General features: G+C 48.1%; 1 protein-coding gene and 1 long non-coding RNA gene across 2 annotated transcripts in view; one reads left to right on the top strand and one right to left on the bottom strand.

Annotated features, from left to right (window-relative positions):
- LOC105699938 (ephrin-B2) overlaps nucleotides 1-16910 on the bottom strand; it is a 755377-nt gene that overhangs the window by 405922 nt on the left and 332545 nt on the right. The window lies entirely within an intron of this gene.
- LOC105699657 lies at nucleotides 6322-8834 on the top strand. The gene is made up of 3 exons (XR_001104043.1): nucleotides 6322-6552; nucleotides 7921-8042; nucleotides 8119-8834. It is a non-coding gene; the product is annotated as an uncharacterized LOC105699657 (long non-coding RNA).

Raw genomic sequence — 16910 nt, 5'->3', positions numbered from 1 at the left:
GGAGGCATTATTACACGTGCGTCCGGGGGTCGGGCAGATGGCCGTATATTACACCAGTCGTGGATTTACATAGGGTAAAGCTCGGCCGAGAAGGCGCACCTCTCGAACACGCGCGGCTCGGCAGTGCCGGCGAACACTATATAACTCTCCCGAGAGGGGAGCGGGAGTGATCGGGCCAGCCATAAATACCGTATTTATTGGGTTTGTAATTGTCGGTAATTAACATGCGCGGGCATACGCGGAGCTCCTTTTCGCTTTCTTATTACCGTGTCGTGCCTCGTTACCGAAGACCGAGTGCCTCCGTTTTGCATACACGCGTCTCAATATCGGCCCTCTCTTCGGGGTGGTAATCTCCGGATCGATTCACTCTCGATACCTCGCGCGATCGAATCCTCGACGCACCATCGGGCTAAGGATCTCCTCCTGTCCTCGGTTTACGGATAATGACCCAGCCACCCGCGTACTTGCGTCGAATGCGAGCAGAGAAGCCTCCATAAATAAATTTCTACAAGATTTTCGTTCTGAATCCCAAAATCCATAACCAAGACAAATCTAAGGATACCCCTCGGACGACAATTCGAGGTACTTCAAACTTCCCTAACTCCAAAATCGACACCCAAATCGGGAGAGCGTGTTCGACGTCGACTGTCATCTTGAAATTTTCCACCCTTAATCGGAGCTTCTTCGGGGGCGCGGGTCGTATCAATTAGCAGTTTGTTCAGGGCAACGAGGTTCCCGATTCCGGCACCGTTTCCACATAGCGAGAGGAGCTGTTTGAGTGTCTCGATCGAGTCGGTCCGTAAGCAAACGAGAGGGTGGCGTCCTCGACGGACGTCGGCGGGACGTGGGTTGCGCCCGGGCCGGGAAGGGCGACAGCCTGGAAGCAGGAAGGCAGACAGGCAGAAATTGATGTTAGGAGTTTACATTTATTATTAATACCTTCGCCGGCTTGTCGCTGGCCGGGCCGTCAACTACCCCGGCGTTTTCGCCCTCGCTTTCAGCCACCCCCGTCGGCCCGCGAGTCGGCGCGGCATTTTCTCCATGGTTTTCGAGGCCCGACGCGTCCCCTCTGCTCGACAACCCCTTCGGCCCGATCGATCGGAGCCTCCCTTTAATTATTAAACACCGACATTTGGCTTGCCTCGCGACGCTCGACTTCGCGTCTTTGGAGAGTCCACCCACCGCGTTTCGGATATATCCTCGATTTTCCACTTGGCTAGGCCCTGTTCGCCGGCGCCTAGTCGCGCGCACACAACCTACGATCGAGCCTTCGCGCTGTGTACGTAATTAAGTATTCTCTACCAGTAATTTAATAGAGGGTCGAACCCTGTTTGCTCCCCGAGTATTTCGGCTCCCGGCAGCGACTCACCCCGTCGATCTACGTGGGAGAGTACGCACGAAAAATATTCATTGACCCTTCCGGTATGCGTGACATATGCCGGGGCAATCGTTCCCGCGAAAGAGGGCGAGAGGATGTGCCCGAAAAAAAAATTGGATCTGACGGGCTCCGCAAGTGGTCCATCGCTCTCCCATTTTTGGACCCCGCTCATATCGGTCAGTCCGGTAACGTGCGGAACTAATTGTTTTGCGTCGGGATTGGAGGAGGGCGGTGCAAAAAAGGGGATAAGATGAAATTATTCCGCATTCGCGTCGTCGCAGAATGTTTGAATTTAATTCCTAAAATAATCCCGTTCGTGTCGCTTATTCGTTTGATGCTCCTAAATTTCATGAATATCCTGCATAACCACTGTAATTGGATTTTGGAGGGCTTAATGTGTAACGGAGACGAAGAGTAAATGCAATAAGGGACCGATGATTCCCTTGAATTATGGACCACCGTAGGGGGGGTTTCCTCTCGAGCCAGCTCGGAGTCGCCGAAGGGAGGAAAACGTCGGTTTGCTCTTGAGTTTTTCATGAAAAGGAGGAGCTCGGAAAAACGGCGGAACTTTATCCCGGATACGTTTCATCCGCTGCTGATTAACGGAGTTCGGTAAACATGGCTGCCGGATTAGAAGGAATTGCTTAAAGTCGAATACAGGTAAACTTTCGGAAAAGTCGGAGGGGATAAATTGTTTGATTCCACTACGCGAATAGCTAGGACGAGATTACTTTCAGGATATATTCTTTTGTGTTAGTAAGGACACTTTAGAACGTTTCCAACAGAGTGAACGTTTAAGTACTCGACGCAGTACTTTTCCCAGATTGTATCGAAGAGAAGTGTCGCGAATGGTACATGCAACCTCCGGTAATTCTCGATACATCGATTATGCAGAGGTATTGAAGCATGAAAGAGCACGACGGGACGTCGCCGACGACGTGCACTTGACATTTCTATTCTAAGTACGTACATGTTCGAGAACGTTCCGTGCATGTATAATACGCGCCTCGTTGCGATCGACGTCGACGTCGTATTCTCCCTCAAGAATAAAGGCTTAAGTGGAGAGAAAGTCATCAGCTCGCGATTCAAACGGTCTTAATCCACCTTTGAAATTCACTTCGGATTGAAATGCCACGGAAAATTCGGACATCTAAAGATAGTTGCAAAATGAGAGTTCAGGCAGATTTAAATGCAGGAGAAATACCAATAATTAAAAGTCACTCTTGACGATTTTATAATTACATCCATTTATTTGTGACTCGATCCTTTAACTAGGTTACGATTGAAAAATGAAGGGAATCCACTTTGACATTTTTTACCCGCCCTGCTCTCGTGGAAGTATTTCGCAATCTGTTAAATTCCTCCGTCCCCGTCTTCGTCCTTTTTCTTGATTTCCGCTATTTGGATCAAACTCGGAAACGACCGGCCAAAGCCAAAACGTTAAATCCGGCGGTTCTCCACCTCGGGATTACGGTTAATTCGTGCGACTTCAAAGAGACACGCTAAGAGCACTCGTGCTTTTGCACCTCCGCCTTTTTTTCGCGCCGACAATTAGCGCGGCTGCCGGGATGATTAAACGATCCTGGTTCTGGACTACCCTGGCGTCTCGACTAACCATCCAGGACGATTTCAAGAGGAAGGACTCGGAAGGACTCCCCCGTGCAGGCCTCACTGGTCAGGATTAAAGGTGTGAATGAATTTAACGAAGGCCGGGCTTAATTCGAAAGTATAAGTTGCGAAAGTATAATACCATGTGGAGGCCTAAGTTATGTAGATGTCTGCTACCATTGAAAATATAAAAAAAAAAATACCAATTATTATCTCTCTGAATTTCCACCGATAGGTAACCCTTAAATATAGAAAATCATAGGACGTCGTCAAGCAGGAAACTTGTTAAGCCACGAGACCAAGGAGATCTGCAATCGCTTATTCCCTCTTGCAATTCACGTAACAGCCGATGCCTACTGTTGCAGCGCGAAAGGGCGTCGCTTTATGTGTAAATGGCCTATTATAATGGGCAGTGGAGCGAAATAAACAGCTGATATCAGGAGGTAGAATATTCCGATCCGAGCTCGAGGGAAAATTTTCCCAAGTCGCACGATACGCCAGGAGATACCTTGAAGGAACGCAGAATTCTGTCGCGAGTCAAACCCCGATGATCATTTACCACAGAATCCGTACTTTCTAAGTAACTATCGAGCAAACAACATCTTCACGCCAAAAAAACACTGAAATCATAGATAACCATAAATCATTCCCCGAGCAGTTACCCGCAGAAAACTAATTCACAGTCATAATAAAATGGTTACATCCATGCTTCATACAGTTGGAAATATTTTTCCCGTTTATGCAATCACGGTAAGAACCAAACGTTATTGGCAACCCTCTACAAAAAAGGGTACAAACGTTTCTATTTTCCATGGACACTTTTCAGAGCTCCTATTCTCGAGTTCTTACGGATTTTAAAAATGTTGCGCAGACGCGTCGTTGGTTAATATTTGAAAGCCGTATACGAAACTGTCTATTTGGCATGTCAAAGTGCCTCGAGAATCGGAACATCCATGGTGTGACCCATAACCGCCCATAGCGTTCCATCGGCCGAAGTCGGAGCCGATGCCCATTGCATCGGCACAAAAGGACGTCGCTTTATGTGTAAATGATCCCTGAACGTATATAAACAACCGTGCAGTATCTGCTATCAATGGGCCGATCTGGGTGGCAGGCTCTCCTCCCTCGGAGAATTTTCAAGATAGGCGATGCGCGGTCCCGGGGAGAACAGGAAGAATTTAGCCGCGAGTTGGCCTAATGGTGAGCGACTTGTACGGAGGGAATGCCGGAGGAGAAGTCGGCGAGGAGGAACCCGAGGTCGGCCACGGTGTAGAAGTGCCATAATGGGCCAGGAACGTCCGACGGTTCTCATGGTCAGTTCCTATCCATTATGGCGTCCCACGCCGCTATCGCGGTAGTTAGCGCGCTCGGCCAGTTAGCCGAGCGGAGTTAGCGATGATGCACGACACACGCGATGCGATGCACCGCCGGAATCGCCGGGATATCCCGCGTGCCGAAGCAAACGTAGTAAAGGTAGTAAACGTAGGAAACGGCCCCATCTTGGCTGGAGCCAAGACCATTCGATTTCAAGCGGCCCTCGTGAGCGCCTTTCGCCGTTGCCGAGCAAAACGAGCCTGATGGGATCGATCGGGATACATCTCGAAATTCGACGCGTCCCGATGCGCTTCGTTAGGAAGCAATTAATTACCCTGGGAGCGAAAAGGGAGCCCCCTTCACCCGCGAGGATGCGCCACGACTTTCGCCATCTTGCCGTTTCTCCTGCAAGTGCAACGCCTCGATGCGTCGCTCGCTGCAACTCCAAGATCCGCGGAATTGGGACTGTCGGATCTCCGAGCATTCTTCGGGGAATTCGATCCAGCGAATTAAAGACTTAGCGATCGAAAGAGTAATCGGTTCCTCGCTGGTGTGCGATTGGAACGGCGCGATCGCGGGATGAATGGCGGGATTAAGACGCAGGGCTGAATTGGCCGGTATCTTGCTCGAAATGATACGGGGATTGGTAATGCGCGTCTCGTTCGCGGAAACCATTAGACGAATCACTGATGAGCCAGAGGAGTGGAAAACCGATTGGCACTTATGTTCGGGCGCGGCAGGGGAGATGATTAATTAACGACCGCGGGTCAGACGTTTTATCGCGAGGTGGGAAATGTTTAGGACGATACGAGGGACTTCTCGTTCTTCGTTTTAGAGGACTGAATGCGTGGATTATGGGGCGTTCTGGTCTGCCGAGATAGTCGTGAGTGAGGGGATTCACCCTTGTACGCTGGAACTAATTTCGCTCGGACAAAATTAACCGATCAGCAAAATAATTACGTCTCCGTGGATTATTGCGACGTTAAGAGCGAACGGCCGAGTGCTCGACTGGGTGGCCAGGGTAATTGATACTTCGGAAAGATTTATTAACAAAGTATATCTTGGATATAGAGGTATCGATTCGGCCATTCGCGGAAACGATGTGCTTGGAAGTGGTCGGGGGATAGAACAGTGGGATATTCTAATTGAGGCAACGCTAAGAGCCGGGACCTCGGCTGCTATCTTCAGAGAAAAAGGAAGAGCCAGACTGTGTTTGCAGTTTCGCTGATCGGGGGGAAGAAAAAAGGAAAAAGAAGCCCATGGGGAAAGGTGCGAGCGAGAAGATAGATGGTAGACGCCGGACAAAACTATTCCCGGCAGGTCGGAGTTCCAGCTTCCGCCGGCAGGTGGCGGCACCGGCTGGTGCAGCGGCTTCTGCATATTGCACCAGAAGAAGGGGAAAGTCCGCACGGCGCAGAAGCGCCATGCGGCTGCGGTGCTTACAGAGAAAGGGACCTGCTCTCGCCGATGCAGCTCGGCATTAGAGTACGATGCACCGAGCCGCCAACGTCGCGAATTCTTCGGCTGGGAATTGGCCCCGAGTATTTATTAGTCATTTCAAGGTGCAGACAATTTTGTGGAGTACGTAGAAACCTGTACCGAGAGGTGGCGTTAATCGTTTGAACATTTGTAGAGCTACGTTTAGATAGTTCATATCGATAGACGGTATCTACATGGCAGCGTCTGCTGCTCCTACGGTTTGTTGTAGGACGATAGTACTTGTAAAATATTGATTTCAGGTCAAGCGAGGAATCTAAAGTTTCGGCACGAAAATAAGGTAACCTGCAAGACGGTGTTCGAAAAATTCTACGGTTAGAAGAATATTGCACGAGTTAAGCATTTTCTAAGTATTGAAATTTGGGAAACCAAATTCGTAGGGAAGTGACAAAGAGCGGATTGCTGATTCTCAGAACGAAAATAGTAGAAAAATAGTGGTTGAACAGCTTTTTTTTAACGCGATTTAAAAAGTATTCCTTGGATTCACAATTTTTGTCATTTTTAGAACCTGCCAAACCAGATACAGACGAACTGTTAACGAGGAACAGTCGAAGCGTGGGCCAATTTCGAGCCATAATTGGGATCGGAATTGCGATTCAAAAGTGCAACTTCTAGCACCAATGTCGCACATCCTTCCCTCCCAAGCCGGAACAGACGTCTGGATCAATCGGATTATCCATCGTTAGCGGATGTCGAGACGTCACGTCCGGAACGTTAAGGTCCTGTTTCCGCGGCAATTCCCCGGGGTAATCGAGGTAAGATGAAAGCGGCATCCTTAACGCGTCGAGGACCTTAACCTGGACACTCGGTTAACCTTTCGAGGGAATCGCCTCTCCGTGACTGTCCGGTCAAGTAATTTCCCCCGCAGGAATAAATTTTCCCCTCCGCTGGCAGGAACCGAAAAGAAACAATAGAAAACGAGCATCCCGATGGACGAGACGGGCGAGAGAACGAGATCCAATTTCCGATTTATAATTACCAAACGGAATATTCTACCCGTTCTATCAAGCACCGGAATCAATTCTTTTTCAAACCAAAAAATTGGCCAAACATAATTGTACCATCGTCATCACCTACACGAATACCACTCCACTATGTCGCATCTTATACGGTGTTACAAGCAATGGCATCATTTACCTCGGCTAACAACGATTCTTATAGACGTTTCATAATTATCTAAACATTCCACAACGATTCTTATAAACATTTCATAACCATCCAAACATCCTATCGGCTCGAATTCTCGACGTTATCCAGAGAGATACCCATGGCTGATGGTCGCGGGTGGACTCCATGGTGTTCATTCGGTACCCTACGCCTAGATCGAGTAGCCATTGTTCTAATCACCAGACGAAATATGTCACACGTTCAATCCAAATGCCAGAATCAATTCATTTTCAAACCAAAAAATTGGCCAAGCATCGTTGCATCATCCCTAACATCTATAGAATTACCTTTTTTGCACTATGCTACAGCTTGTACGATGCCATGAAGGTACAATTTTCCTTTAGCCACATTTCTTAGACATTTCATCCTATCCTATCCAATCCAACCTATCCAAACATCCCGTCGGCTCTAATTCTCGACGTTATCCAGGGATACCGTGGCTAATGGTCTCGCGTGGACGACATGACGTGCATTCGTTAGCCTAGACCCAGACCAAGCGGCCTTTGGTGCGGAACTCCCGCGTGCTCGTAGAAGCCATTCCCAGTCGTGGAATTAATTCAAGCGGCGATTAGCCTTTGCGCCCTGGTGAGTTCCGTTAAAGTCGGCGAAGAGACCCGCGCTTCTTTGGCCGTGAGCCCGTCTCGCGTCTCGGGACGCGTAGGTGCGAGACCAGAGCTTACGACAAGTGGGCTCGAATCATGCGAACAGCCGGAAACCTGGTGAACTCACGCCCAGGCACGCGAACTACCCGTTCCACCCTATCGGCGCGTTCCTTCGTCTTGCCCTTCGTACAGTAACTTGAAATAATGGTAGTAGGAGCTAGCCTGTCCGCCCGGTCCTGCCGGTAACACTAGTTGAGCCTTACAAATGCATTCCATGCCCACCGTTAACGGGGAATGGGCGCATAGATACCCCTCGCAATCTGCGCTAATTTCGTTAATTCTGCCATATACTAGGTACTGGGAGGTACGCGGTTCCAGAGATCTCGCCTCGAGTTGGAAAGCTAATTGGAAAAGGGAGATACCGATTTGCTGCAATTTTGAAAACAACGCTTGGGCCTGCTTCCACGTAAGTCGAGGTAAGTTTGTAAATATTTTCAACATTTTTAGAGAGGTGGAGGAGGTACGATAAGGAATTAATTTATGGATCTTTAGGTTTTAGGTGGTATGCTGGTTATCAGGGGGAGAATTATTGCCGGTGGACTACGTTAATGCGAGTTGCTGTACTTTTGCATCGCGGTGCTTCCGTTCCCTCGGCGTTCGACGGCCCTTGTTCTGATCGTTCCTTCATTCATTCGTTCCACGTCTCAGATATTCGAGTAATGTCCTCCCCTGCGCACCTTACACATCCGATCGAGCCCGCGGCGTGCTTAACCCTCCGTTAACGGTGCCCTGTATTTTTCTTCCGAGCTCGCAATTACGCCCCGGCTCTCGAGTATATTTTATTTTGCGCTCCAATTCGATCGCTCGCCCTCGTTCCTATCTGTCATTGCCCTTTCTCCGCCCCGCCCGTTCCCTCGGGTGGCCATTACTCTTCCTTTTCGATAAATTCGACCCGCGAAAGTCCACACCAATCCAGAGATGTCATCGTCCAAAGGTGCCTCTACCTGTTCCTCCTTCTTCTTTCCATCTCCTTTTCTACCTTTCGCGCATACCGCCCCTCGTGCATATTCATTTATTGCACTTGATACGAACTCGATTAACCGGCTTCGTTTTCAATCAAAAATTTCAATCTCGTTTCTCGGTCTGGATTGTCCCAGGGTGTCCCGATCGATGTCAAACCATTTTCCGAAATACCGAAAATGTGTCACTAGCGCGATTACACTTTTTAAGGGTGATTTTATATGAGGAAGTTGTGAAAGTTAGTTAAGTAAGAAATTGGAGCGTTAGAATGCGCCACGATTGATCGTTACTTATTTTTAGGAACGAGGAGGGCGTTTAATTCATTAATGAATAAATTTGGAATTGGTATTATTCCGGATACGTCATGTAGCGTCCTCGACGAATCTGTAATTTCAATTAATCGATCGTGCCCCGCGAGTCGTATATCCTGAATCGCATCAATTTTCTGCAGAACTTGAACTTCCGCTTAGTGGAAATAATTTGAATCTCAATAATCCGCATTTCATGGGTACTTTTCGACAAAAATGGATCACGCCCGCGAGAGAAGGGTTTCCGGACAAATTTCAGCATCCGCCTGCGGAAAATTTATCTCGCGTCATAGGAGTTAAATGTGCGCGAAAATTCGAGCAGAGAGTCCAAATTGAGTCCGAAAAAGTTGCCAAAGTTAAAGAACTCGGCGTACGTTAACAACTGTTACTAAACCTGTAAAGCATCGTTAGATGTACGAGAGAAATGGAAACAAAACCGAAAAACGAAAGTTGCCTTCCAGATAATGAAAAGTAACACCCAACTATCAGCACCTTAATACCTATCCTCACCTTCTGGTATCTCATTCGACTCTTATTCAACAGATTCCCTACCCCAAACTACCCCGAGAAAGTCGTTTATTTTCACACTCCAAGTCCCATTCCACTTTTCATTTTCCCCCAAAATTGCGGAAGCCACCAAACCGGTACTAAATCGGCAACTCTCTTACAAGCCTCGAAGAGGGTCTTTTCCGGAGGAATCGATTCCGAGGCGGCGCTACTTCAAGTCCTTTGCGGCAGTCTCTCTGCTCCTTTTGGCGCCTCTCATTTCATCGTTGAGGCAGGTCGGAAAAATAAAGTTCCAGCAGTCGTCGGCGTGATTCCTCCTGAATTCGAATTCGGCTCCTTCCTCTTGGTCCTCCTTTCCCTTCCTAACTCCTTCTCCGTCGCGACATCATCAAGGTGCGATTATGCGAGGAGTTCTCGGGAGGGACGAGCACCTCTCGGTCCTCAATAATCTCGACACCTTAACTCGAAACGATAGTCGACGAGCGGCCCCGGATATACACCATCGGGCGGTGTCGCACACGAGACATCGCGTGTGGGTCAAGTGGGTGCATCGAGATGCACTCCACGATCCTTCCGCACCTTTATGCTTACCGGAGCTCTCTCTGCCGAGGAAATCTGCGGAAAGAATCTCAGGGCGTCACGTCCCGGTGGAAATCCGACGCCCCTCGACGACCGGATGATTTCGTCCCGGAACCCTCGCCCGAGGATTTCGATCCGACGACGTCATTACCGAGGTAGTTGCCAAGAGGACCCTCCCACCCTGAAGAAAGGACCGGGCGACGAAGAGTGCACCGATCGTTCCGCCGATAGGAATCCACCCAAGAGGAATTATTCCATCAAAATATTAATTCGATCAAACTGGGGCGCGGTATCGATGTACCGTGGCAGGAATTTCGAAATTAACTCGTATAATTGGCTTAACAGAAATGCAATTCTCCCGACCAAATGAGGTCGGGTACCAGCGAACTTGATTTAGGTTAGAGAGAGCGGGTCGAATCGACAAGGTTCTCCACTTTTGATAAAATCGGTTGTTATTACTTTTTGCAGTTTAAAGTCTGGATAAAGGGTAGCTTCCGCGCGGAGAAAAATGTATTTCCCACGAATACAAGTGCTCCGAAGTTCGCCGCGCCGTAACTAATTCCGTTCTACATAGTATTAAGAGGCTCGCCTCTCTCCCCGATGTCACGAGTGTTTAATGCCGCATTTTATCTACCACCGGGTCTTTGGGAGAGCGGTTCTCGGGTCTTAATAAACTCATTCGTCTGGCTGTCCATCCATTCAGCTTGCCAAAAAGGCCCATACATAATGCAGAGTTATGATTAATGTCGGGCGACATAATGCCCGGCCACGCCGCTTCCGAGTCCGCCCGCTGTCAATGGCAGGGGCCCTTTTTTAGCGGCCATCGCACGGTTCCTAATAGCATCAATTTGTTACGTTTTTCGTCGGTACCGTCGCATTAGAGACGCAGGGACATCTCGCACCGGAAGTGACATCGCTTGCACGTTTCAACGGGGCATTTGTCTCCGTACCTCGGGGCCATTTCCCCTGAAGAGCCGATCGCCCCCAAAGAAAATCTCTCACTACCCCCGCGAGACTTTGGTAATAAATTACGGACAGCCATATATTAATTAATTACGCCCCCTAATGAATGGGGGAAGTTTAAAACTTCCGCCGTATTTTAACACGATAATCACTTATCGTTTGTCCTCATCGTTCCAGGCTACTGCACGACTCGTCCAAGTATCGACCTATCCTTGCTTCTGATTTTTATTTTTATCGCTCTTCTATTAATCCCTGAGGGGAAAATTTATGAAATATTGTTGACGGGCCCTCGTTCGTTTAATTATCGGCACCAGCTTCGGGGAGGCTTTTCATGGCCGCTCGTAAAGTTTCGGACGTTATGCGAAGAAATTTCATTTCCTGCGTCGCTTTGAATAGGAGGAACTTGTAATTTTGACGTAACGTATATCATACACCGCTGTATATACTGCCACCTCGTGCATCTAATTTTCTAACTTTCGTTCCCTGGAAAGGTTCCTTTTTCTTTCAATTACTTAGCTTGGTCGAGCTAAATGGGACACCCTGAATGCCTATATAAAATGCAATAAGCGTTCTACGGAAGACGTTGGGAATCTGGGTTAACGAGTTGGCCGACGGGCCACAATTAATTTCCTCGGTACCACCGGCGGTACGACTTCGAAACGCGCGATTATCGTTACGGGAATTATAATAATTAGTCCGAGATGTCGCGGACAAGTGGGACCCCGACGAGTTTCGACTTCTAACCACTCGTTCCTCTGTGTGCGGTTCCATTTCGCGTCCGCCTGCATCCGCTTGCATTCGCTTGCGTTTGCGTGCAACGCCGCTGCAATGGACCACCCATAAGGAAGAGGTGTGATCGCGCCAACTGGGAAACTCGGCGGAAGTGACTTTGCGACCTGCTCTCCGGACAACTCTATCAGACTAAACTCGCGATTCCAGTCGAGTAACCCGTGGCTAGCAATGCACCGACCAACTACGCCGGTGGCGGTAATAATCATTCGTTATTCCGCTTCAACTTGCGAGGCGCCTTGTGTCCATCGATGTACTGCCGAGAATCGCGGATTAATTCATGAGCCAACTAGAACTCGGTCAATAACCGAAATTACCCCAAGAAATAAGAGAGCGCCATGCCGGAACTTCGTTAAGACCCATGTTCCTAATTTACATAAAATTGGAATTTCTGTATGAAAATATGCCTTATTAAAAATTCAAGTTGATCATCCGAATTTTAATTCCAGCCGACGCTAAAGACGACCATTTTAATTAGAATCAATTACCAGGTATACCTTTCGAAGACATCAATTTTAATTCCAGGAACTGATACTATCTCATTTGGACCGGATATGCATTTGCGTTCCAGGGACGATTCGTCCCTCGCTCCTCCAATTTGGGCCTGACCTAACGCAACAGAATTGCGTTTTTTGCCTCGTTCGGCAGACTTTTTTACTCTCCCACGAGTCTTTCCTCCCTCTCCGTACTATGTCTTTCCTCCTCGTTTCCTACGAGACGGAAAAGAAATACTCGCTTGATGCGCGCGTACCATTGACTTTGGGCGTTGCGCGCAATGATGAAATTTTAATAAAGCCGTACTCACGTACAGGACGCGTCCCTTTCCATCCTAGATATGCTCGACTTCGAATGCACTTACCTGTAACAAAAGAAAATATGTGTTACAAAGGGCCCCGCGTACGAATGAAATGCACGCGAGCAATCGGGATGCAGCTCGCGCCTAGCGTATCAGTACCGCGCCGTGCATTTTCGAGGGAGAAGAAAAAGCCTCGCAATGTAGAAATGGATTTCCTAATGTCGCAGTCAGAGAAACGCTTCCGATTCGAAGTACGACAAGGAACGAAGCAAGCGGCAAAAACGCGAAAACAATACTTAAAACAAGCACGCAATTGCGAAGGATGGAGACGTAACCCAATCCCGATTGCTCATCGAAGGGTAGTGGGGATATCGTATCAATTTCCCTGACACTGAAAGAAGAAAAGAAAGGAGGGTGAAACAGGCTTTCCGCTACATTAAAGTCAGCTGCCTGCGTTCCCACATAAATTGGGTTTAAGTGGTTTTCTGTCTTGCGTCGTTCTGACGGCTCCTCGAAAAGTTAAATGCCAAGAAGCCGGTATTAAATTCTACCCCTGCGTTAAAATCCCACTTGTTTTCGGCAGCATTCAATATCTGACTCTCGACAAAAGTTTAATAACAATTAAAAAGCTCCACTGAGTAACAACTGCAGGAAGAGCTCGTAAACGCAATTTCAAGAGGACTCCTTTCGATGCATCCTCGTCACTCGAAGTAACCATGTTTTCCTAATTGACGACCAACGTCCTACGTGCTGGTGAACAATAAAACAAGTGCATTGTACACTTCCCAGAGAAGAGCCACCCGCGACACGATTCGCTACAATCGCGCGTAATTATCTGGAGCTGGGGCAATGTGCTCCGATAACAAGCCAATTTGCAGCAATACTTCCGTATGAAATAAAGCCGCGACCATGACAATTACAAATTCCTAAGCAAAGGATATTTAGTGTTTCGTCGTCATTACGCGGTTAGCTGTAATAACAAAGAGGTAAACTTACGAAAAAATGAAAGGTCGCGACGTGATTATTTCGTGGCATGCCGAACTCTCTCTTATTGTCCGCATTTAATTATAAATTGTTACATTTTTTACTATTTTCTTTTCCACTGCTCTTGCGTTTTTTCGTGGGAGGCTGAAGTGCCCAGCGAATCTGGCAGTTCCCTAAACGCTGAATGGTTCTGAATAGTTTTTCGGCCATTCGCGACATGCTTTTCAGGAACCTCGAGGACCAGTCGACGGAAGACACGAGCCCTGCATCGCGTCATAAATTTCTGCAGAGAGTCGGTGAAACGAGAGCGACGTTACCGGCGGAGCCACAAGTCAACCGAGGCGGAAATGGAGGTCAAGTATCTTCGGATGTAAATGGAATGAGAAGATTTAAGCTTAATGCGGCATAAGCCAGGCTCCCGTCGCCTTTTTCTACCTCTCGGAATCCTTAAATGTCGTTCGAGGGAGAAAACCGCGGGACGGAGGACTGAGAACGAGGAGAGGGTGTTATTTAAGAAACTACTCGGAGTCTTCGCTTCGTCGGGAGCCTCCAGCTTCTAGGAGATACAAATTGAACTTAAAACCAACACTCGGGGCCCCCGATTAAGGATTTTCCGTCCATCGGTTCGCGTTTCCCTCCGATATTCCTGCCAGTCCTTTTTAGGAACTCCCTTTTTATCAGAGAACTTTTACGAAATGCAGCCGGCCTCCCTCGATCCTTCTCTTAATAAATTATTAAAGACAAACGCGTTTTGCCCCTCTTCCCTGAACTTCCGCCTCTCAGCTCGAGGGTCCTTTAATACTTCGTTAAGGCCGCACCGCCGAAACGTGTCGCGGTGTGCGAATTAATTGCCGAGGACTTGCGAATTAAGGGAGGTCCTTGAAAGCTGCACTCCGAAACGATCGGTTAAACCGGCGGCAAATGGCAGGAAAAAATCTAAAAGTTTCCGAGAAGTCTCCTTTAACTTTTGTAAATGTCCCGCAGAAGTCATTTAAACATTTAAAGGCGCGTTTCCGATGCACCCTTTGTGTATGTACATATTTAATATGGAGGAAAGTGTAGGGTCGTCATGAACGTAAAATATTTTTCGGAAAAAATGAACGTGATTGCACATCAATATCTCGGTTTCCAGGAACGTGAAACAGGAAAAGGGATCCGCGATTTTACAGCTGCTTAATTATTTTGCATCTTAATTTACTAGGGTAATTTCTGGATAGTACTTCGAGCAATTACGTCCTCGGTTTAATTTTGCAGGTGCAAAGGGCGCTTCCATCCGTCTTTTGGAGTCTCTCGTAAGCTGTCTCCAAGTTTTCGTACACGGTGGAGTATTCCATTGCTCGGAACCCTTCGCACCCTGAATTAAACAAACCAAGGGAGGCTGAAACTCGTAGGATCGCGTCAGTCAAGGGAATAAAGACACGTTTTCAGGGGTGCGAACCTCCGTAAGCTACACACCCTTTTCCCTTGAGAGATCAGCGATGCGTGCAGACGATTTCCGCGAGGGCGAAGCTTTTCAGGTCGGTTTAGCACGGATTTCCAGCGGAAACGCTCGACATAAACATAGTGAGCGCTTCTTCCACAAAATGTCGGATTCCAAAATCGATAGTTTCCGGGGCGCCGCGAATAAGAACCCGTCTAATGACTAAATGCGGTTACCAGTAATCCCCGAATGCGTGCCGACAAACGAACACGCGTTTACGCCTTTTACACGTGTCCAGGTATATTAGAGTAAATGCTAAAGTGCCGCCTTCGGGGCAAACGTCATTAGTCGCTGGTGGAGACGCCCTCTCTGTTTACGCCCAAAGTACGAGAGCGGGGCATTTGCAGCGCTTTACATAAACGATCTTTTTATGTAAACGCCTGGCTGATCCGAGCCGAAAAAGCAGAGATTAGGGAAACGGAACGATCTTCGATTTTTCCAAAAGTACGTACAACCACCGAGTTTTCTGTAAATAAATCTAACCACCTGGCCCTTTCCAATAACGACGTGGCAGTTTTTCTCTCCTCTTTATCTATTCCTTAGGGTTTCCTATGTTTTTCGGGAGACCTAGCGGAAGACATAGCACCTTTTCACTTGGAATATTTCCTATTCGGAAACGGCTTGTCGTTTTACCGGCGCTTTCCCAGATGGGAATCGCGTCCCTGCCGAAGAAATGGAGAGGCGTCGCGACGGAGGGACGGAAACGAAAGGGAAAAGCGACGTCCTTCTCGAGACCCGTCGCTGCCAGGATTGGCAGACGTCTGCAGACGCTCCGAGGAGTCCCAAAGCGATAGAGCAAAATGCAGCAGGAACCGAGGGAAGGGAATCTCGTTGGAACGAAGCTCGGAGAGTGCGGGCTGCGTTACATTATGTAATATTCAAAATTCTTAGGGCCCGACCCTTTTGCTTATGGCGAAAGCGTCTCTTCCGCCTATCCTTGAAGAAGGAGGACCTAACGACGAGGCTGCCTCCCAACCGGTTTCTGCAAGGGACTCCTTAACACTGCATTTTACGCCCAAGTTCTCACGGTTACTCCGCAATCGCCGATGCCGTGATAAATTTCAGCAGGAAGAAACCCGAAAGACCGCTGTTCCGTGGACTACAGTGCGACGGATATCGCGCTAACTTTAACGATAACTCCTGCGACTATTTCCGTGTAATAATGAATTTTTATTTGCGTACATGGAACAGGGAACTGTGCGACAATGTTTGTATATTACGACCCGAGGGAAAGAGTTCCCGTTGAAAGCCTAGTCGCGTCGGTGCCGGAGAAAGTTCTTTTTTTTTCGTAGGATGAACAAATTCTGCCTTGGCGATGAAAATCTCCGGATAAGGACACCTCGGAGAAAGTTTGAAAAGGGCGGAGTTTTGGAAGGGTCTCCGAGGATAGGTTGAGAGCAAAAACAATCTGCATTTTGTAATGTAGCCGATTGGGAGCAAAGGAACATAGAAAGGGAAGTTAATGCAGTCATGGAGGTGTAGGTGGGGACTGCAAAATGGACTCCTAGAGAAGTACTTCTGAGAAGGAACTCGGAAAAGCAGCGAAGGAATATGAGGACAAATTGTCTCTTATCAAGTACGGGCCGAAATTAAGAAAGCGAGGCTTGAGCGCTAAAGAAATGAATCGTCCTTCTCGGAAGGTTTGGAAAAGTTTGCGACTTGATGGTTTCCATAGGAGTCGAGAGCGACAGAGGGGCGCCCTTAAAAAAGAGACCTCTAAAACATCGAAGGAGGGAGACGAGCGTCTTGACCACAAAGGTCTACCCTTGGCGGAGAGGTTATGATGGCGCGAAGGATCGCGCGATTCTAGCGCAAGTACGCTCGTTCCATTAGCGTAGTCGAATTGATTTGTTAACCAATCTAAATCTAATTCTAAATTAACGATACGGTATTGAATCGATGGAGGACGATCCAACGG

Source organism: Orussus abietinus, unplaced genomic scaffold (genome assembly GCF_000612105.2).
Source record: "Orussus abietinus isolate OABI.00-Male unplaced genomic scaffold, Oabi_2.0 scaffold41, whole genome shotgun sequence".
In the NCBI taxonomy this organism is placed as follows: Eukaryota; Metazoa; Arthropoda; class Insecta; order Hymenoptera; family Orussidae; genus Orussus; species Orussus abietinus.
Note: the sequence above shows the minus strand (reverse complement) of the source record. Positions and strands in the feature narration are given on the sequence as shown.